The sequence below is a fragment of the Echinops telfairi genome, unplaced genomic scaffold (assembly GCF_000313985.2).
Source record: "Echinops telfairi isolate 266 unplaced genomic scaffold, ASM31398v2 ScPeMD7_44;HRSCAF=162, whole genome shotgun sequence".
Lineage (NCBI taxonomy): Eukaryota > Metazoa > Chordata > Mammalia > Afrosoricida > Tenrecidae > Echinops > Echinops telfairi.
This window is the reverse complement of record NW_022103942.1, coordinates 5,676,374-5,683,629: the sequence shown is the minus strand read 5'-3', so window position 1 is coordinate 5,683,629 and position 7,256 is coordinate 5,676,374.

Genomic DNA, 7,256 nt, shown 5'->3' with positions numbered 1-7,256 from the left:
ATTTTGTCATATCTTGACCTCTCCGATGTCTCCCTTCACCCACTTTTTGGTTGTCTGTCCCCCAGGGAGGAGGTCACATATGTTCCTTGTAATCGGTTCCCACTTTCCTACCCATTCTCCCTTTACCCTCCCTGTTTCGCCACTCACACCACTGGTCCTGTAGGGCTCATCCACCCTGGATTCCCTGTATTTTCAGTTCCTATCTAATAGATACAGGGAAGAAGGCCAATGAATAAGGGAGAATGAAGAACTGATGCATTTAAATATGGTGTTTAAAGAATACTGTACATACCATGGATTGCCAAGAAAAGGGATAGGTCTCAGAAAAAGTACAGCCAGAATACTCCTGGTAGAGATGAAGTCTTTCAATCCTTACTTTTAACGAGTATTCTGGCTGTACTTTTTCTGAGACCTATCCCTTTTCTTGGCAATCCATGGTATGTACAGTATTCTTTAAACACCATATTTAAATGCATCAGTTCTTCATTCTCTCTCCCTTATTCATTGGCCTTCTTCCCTGTATCTATTAGATGATAGGTTATAAGAAAGGAGGCTGGTGGTGATGTGGGTATGACATGGTGCTGCTAAGTGAAAGGTCCACAGCTCAAATTCATTGGCCATTTTTCTGAAGGAAAATGAAGTTGTCTGCTTCTGTAAATGTTAATAGCCTAAGAAGGTCTTAGGGTTTCTGAGTTGGAATCAATTCACTGGTAGTTGTTTGGAGATTGCTGGTCTGAAGTATGGTTATGTTGTCATAACTAGCAAATTTCACATAGGAACTGGTTCTATTAGTTTCTCTTGCCTCAAGGACCAATACCTTGATGCTAGCCTAGGATAGCCACTGAAATATTTTCATACTTTCACAACATAATTGTGCATCAATGAATACCCTGTAGACCAACACTTGATCTATGATGCATATACTTTATCACTGTCTTTCCCTGAGTGAATAATTATAAGATATATTTCATCAGGCTCCTCAGAAGATCCCTTTAAGATCAAGTAGTAACACTGTAAGGTGAGAAATAAACCATCTGAATTTCAAAAATTCTCTGAGTCCCCAAATACAAGAGAATGGGTATTTCAGTTAGAGAGTGGGGAGACAATGACAATGCCTCTTCTAAGATGGGGAACTATAGGAATTTTATAAGGAAAAAAAGACAATAGCAACAGAATGCCAGCTATGCACTTGATGTACATAGGTTAGGCAGGTGTTGCAACCTTGTGGAAAGAAGTGGAATTTGTTTGTGATATGGCCAATCTAGGTTATTAAGTTCTGTTCTTGAGAATGTTTACGGAAAGGAAGAATTTAGAGAGATGGATTTGTCTCTCAATAGCAGAGAGCAAAGGGGTAAGTTTATACTCAGAGCAGAGAATTTTACAGTTCTCTACATCACTTTATATTGGCTCTCTTTACTCTCCTATTTCACTCCCTCTGTCCTTTACTCTTGCCCTCTGGGATCATTCCCAAATAAACTACAACCATAAGCCTTTGTTTCTGTCTCCACCTCTGCTTTCAGGAAAAACCTAAACTAAATCAAAGAATACTAGTAACCTGTCCCTACTCTATTTAAAAGTCCAGATGCATAAATGTTATATATTATGCCAGGAACCAAGAAGTACCACAAAGATACTTACATATTAATTCCTCATTTATTGAATCAACCAATTCTAATTAATTAATTTAAAATATAGGCAATTTGATACACTGTACTAAAATAAAAACTGCATTTATAAATATGCTTCTTAGTTATAACATAAACTCCATTTTAATGTGGTAGATATTCTTATATTTTTTCCTGCTTCTGTAGAGGTTCTGAGGATGACTTAAATTGTGTATATGTTTGATCTTTTCAGTGGACAAAATAAAAAAAGATATAAAATATTTTATGACTATTTTAGTGCATTTGGGAAGAAAAAGATACAAATAAAACAAATACACTCAAATGCCAGCAGTTTACATATCTTACAGCAAGAAGATATCTGTTGTCTCTCCCTGTTGAAAAAAATGTGCTTTACTTCCTTCCTCTTACGTACTTATTTGGCTGTTTAGTTCTTGTGAGAGTGTAGAGGATATAGAAAACAACAACAACAACAACACCATTAATTAAACGAATGCTCTTTCACAAATATCTTGGTGATTAAGATGGATTTAGTTTTTTTCTTTTATCAATTTTGAGTTGTCATCATTCAATCAAATTTCATCAAAATAACATCCCATTTGGCACTCCTGGAAATAAGTACAGGGTAAATGCTAAGTAAATATATGTTGGAAGTATTAAGGAGTGATGAATTAATGGAATAAGTTCAATATTTGGCTTATGTGTAGAAAAGAATACTGCTTTAACTTGTTTTCTGTTGCACATCTTAAGTATGAATAAGATCTGGTGATAGTAATGGTTGACATAGCAGCACAATTAGCAAACATCCTTAAGCCGAAACTACTGATGTTGAAGCTTTTTCAAAGAAAAAGTGCCATTTGTGTCATTTTCAATTTTCACTTGATTTTTATTTTTGTCCTTTAAAAACCTTTTTAACTATTGCTAATTATTTAAGGAATGAGACAGGGCTTTTGACTGTTTTTGATAGCATTGGCAATATTAATTTGCCTGCCAGGAAAACTGTCCAAATATCTTTTGTATAATAAATGCACTTATGTATTCATAAAAGTAAAATATATTTTCTTTCATTGGTTCTTTTGATGTTTTATTTCAGTTAAAATGCTGATATTTTTCAACAGAGATGTAAATATCTAAGGAAGTCTGAAAAGAGCTGATTATTTCTTCATCTTATTGTGTAGTGGAGGGTGATGCCTCTATGTTCAGATACACCTGGGTTCCAAACCTCATTCTCTCATTTCCCATTATATAACATTGGACATTTGTTTAGGTATCATTTTCCTCCTCTATAAAGTGGCAATAACACTAGTATTTCCTTTACAGAATTCTTTTAAGGGGTAAGTACCAAATCACAGTTATATGAGTTTAAAGAATATGTTTAATTAATGCACAATGCAATCATATGCTGTTTTAATGGAAATATGATTTTCCAACCATTTCTTTATATGCACAATACTGAACAGTGTACTGTTATACTGCAATTTAAAAGAAAGTTAAAGCATCATTTTATGTCATGTTAGCAAGAACAATGGAACATCTACAAAAAGTCAGATATTATGTAAGTTTCTGGGATAACTGCATCAAATATATTGCAAATAAACTACAAAAATGATATATAATTTGATATCAATGCAATGAATTATTATTGAGTTAAATAGCTTGTGTTTTATTTATAAAATAGTTGCTTATTTCTATTTACTATATATAGATATGCACGTTTATTCATATTCATTTTTCAAATTAATAAAATCCAGAAAACTGCAAACAGGAAGATGATAATCATCTTGAGTCTTTATCTGTATGTATCTATTTGTATAATTTATATTTTAGTGTATATATTTCAAGTATTTTTCACTATGCATATATTCATTTTTTTATTAATTGGGAAAATACCTTCATACTCTCTTTTAAACAACTATTGAAACAAGATCCTGGGAGGTAAAAGTGTTATGCAATTGGCTGCTAACCCAAAGGATGGCAAGTTTGAAATCTCTCAGCAGCTCCATGAAAGAAAGCCTGCCAATTGCATGCATAAAATTTATAGGCAAGAAAACATAAAATGCACAATGTGTTTTCATTTTTTTAATGTTTCTTAAAAATATAAAATTATTATAAACCACTTACTGTTGAGTTTATCCTAATTCTTGGTGACCTCATTTATTAAGAGTAGAATCTTCCTCTATAAGGTTTTCAATGGTTGATGTTTCAAAGTAGGTTGCCAAACCTTTCTTCTGAGGAACCTCTGAATTAACTCGAACATCTAACACCTTGTTAGCAGCTGAGCAGCATTATCATTTGCACCACTCAGGTACTAGATAATGGATATTATTGCTGGCCGTTTGTCAAGTCAACTCTGACTCATGTCTGCACCATGCGCCAAAGAATGCAAAATTGCCTAGTCCTGCACTAGCCTCCTTGCAGATTTTTTTAATTGGCTAATATTTTGAAGTATATATCTAAGTCTTTGCTTGTTTGTTTGTTCTTTTTTATTTTCCATCTGGAAACTCCACAGAATCATATTCAACATCATGGCAACATACCGACAGATGAGCGATGACTACACAAGTGATTCACTGACTGAGAATTAAACAACCCTAGAGTCACCTTAAATAATACTTGACCCTTAAATATTCTTCCACAACATCATTTACCACATATTAAACAGTAGAAATATTTATAAAAATTAATTTCATCAATCTACTATGGTGAGCATGTTTAGTTGCTTTCAATATTTAATTAATATAATTAATGCGGAGGCAAAGCCTTTGATACCATGACATCCATTTTCACTTTCAGCAGATGTAGTCACAAGGAAAATCATTAGAAGGGAATGTCCTCTTTATCCTATCTCCAGCTCTATCACTGTGCTAGTCTGAGTACTGTAGAGAAACAAAGCCACAGAAACTCATATCTATAAGAGAGTTTTATATAAAGGTTAAGTGTGCATCAAAAAAACATCCCAAGCCAGTGCTGCCCAAGCCCACAAGTCCAACATTAATACCTTAACCCATATGTCCAACACCAGTCCACAAAGTCTTCCTCCATCTCACAAAACAGACACAATGATGCCAACTGCAGGAGGAAAGCCCAGTTAGTGAATGTGTAAGCATCTCAGCATTGGCAGGGGTCTCCACATGAGTGCTCTAGCACCCAGGGCTGCATTGGTGTAGGTGCATGTGGCCTCTCCTCAGGGATGTCTTGCAGGAAGTGGGCCTTGCCAGCTAAATCAGGGAATTGGCTAAAGCAGCTGCACCCAGGTCAGACCATCACAAAGCAAGAAACCTGAGAACTGGAAAGGCGAAGCTCTCTGAGCCATTTATCTCTCCGCCCTTCAATTAACCCCACATGTGTTTATTGGCCAGGTTGGCACAACAAACTAACTACATCAATCACTAATCTACCTTTCCTTCTAGAATCTCATATCATCACCTCATCCTACATTTTCAAAGAATATTTTCTTTAATTATTTCTTCTTTGTCCTGTATCTGAATTTTATTCCCCTCATGAGATGTTCTTTCATTTGGCATTTCTTTAAACACAATCTCTATCATATTCACAAACAAGAACAAGTTAAAATATTCCTTCATTAACCTCATATGTATCTCCATTGTATGCCTTCACCTCTTACCATGTTGCTGACCAAATATGTATTTTACCATGATCTTTATTAAACTTCTAAATGTAGAATCTTGGAATTTTCCTTTTGATACTATGTATTTCCTCATGCCCATATCCAATTGTTCAGAAAACCCTAAACCAATCTACTTGCATATATTCTGTCTCTCTTTCAAATCCTTTCTACCATCTGGAGCCAGAACAACTCTTTCAATCCCAGTCTGATATCAACCCTTCTAGCACCCCAGGCACACATATCTAAAAACCCCTCTATGATTCCCTGTTGCTTTTCAGATAAAAACATAATTTCAGCCTAACCAACAAGATGCTAAATGAGCTTAGTATTTTCCACCTCTCTGAACTCTTTTTCTTATCATTGCTTATTATTTCTTATCATTACTGCTCCAGGTTCCATTGGTATCCCATATCCATTTCTGCTCCAATATTTTGCTAATGCACTCTCCTCTCCCCAGAACCCACTTTAAACAGCATTCTACATATCCTATTTCTGTATGGCTTATACAGATTTGTAAAATGTTTTTAATTAATATGTCATTTTTACAGAGAAAACTTCCGGGTTACATACATCCCAATTCATGCTTCATACATAGGAGTTTTTCTTGTGAGTGCAACAACTTACTATTTATTTTATTAATAGTCCTCTTCATCACTACGTTGCAAGCTCCATGAGAGTAAGATTGATGTCTGTGTTTATCATTGCATCTCTGCCATCTAAAACAGTGTCAGGCTAAAAGTAAAACTCACTGCCATTGAGTCAATTCCAACTCATAATAACCCTATAAAATGGAGTAGAACGGTTCCTTCTAAATAAAATAATGAATGTATACCAATCAGAAAAACTACACCCCCACTGAATGTGAAGATTAAAATTAAAGACACTGAAAACGCTGTTGCAAAACCAAATAGATGTGTTAAAAGTCTTATTTGTTTGCTCAGTAGCATATGAGTGTGTTGTTTTTGTTATTGTTGTTAATCAGTGTTTCTTGAAATGTTTTCTTTCTTTGCTTTCCAAGACACATAATGAGCTTTTGTCATGCTCAGAATGGCTCTTCTTTTCCTGTTATTTATTTGAATGTAATTACTCGAATGTCAATTTTCTACACAATTGTTTATTTTTCCTCTGCTTAAAAAATATGCATTCTTGCATAATATTGTCTGCTCCCATGCAATTGACAAATATATTCTGATGACTCCCTTCAGCACAGATCCTTTCTTTGACTTTTAGTTCTTTATATCCAACAACCTATTGTACAAATCTACGTGGATGAGTGATAGTAACTTTAAAGAAAACATGTCTATAATTTATCTCTTTGCCAAATATACCCAGCTCTACGATTTGGTGTTCCCAATTTATATGAATAACAATGTAAACCACGAGTTCGTTAAGCTAGAATCCCGATAGAGATATTTGGCTTCTTCTTTTTTCTTATTCATCAAATCACCAGCCAAGGCTTATTTGGCCTATCTGTTTAATTCCCTGTTGCTTTTATATATTTCTCTCCAGCTCAACTCTTGTTACCCTAGTTCATGCTATCAGGACCCTTGCCCATATTGCTATGCAAGATTCCTAACTGTTCCCTTGGTTCCAGTTTTAACCCATTCTCTTTTGTGTAGCTAAAGCCATTCTATTTAATCATATATTTTAGCATAAGTTCTTAGCACCTTTGTCAGATCTCTAAGGACTTATTTATTGACCTTCATTTCTTTTTTTTAATCATTTTATTAGTGACTCATACAACTCTTATCACAATCCATACATACATCAATTGTGTAAAGCACATTTGTACATTCATTGCCCTCGTCATCCTCAAAACATTTAGTCCCCCCCCCCCACTTTCTTTGATTTTTTTCCAGTGAAGTCTGCTAAATCTCTTTTTCTTAAATTAATAATTTAAACAATTATAATTTAGGTGGGTGATAATTCTCTTTAAAGAAGTAATCTCTTTACTCTCCCATGCTCTTGTCCTTCCACTGTACTTCTCTAAGGAGACAATGTTTTCT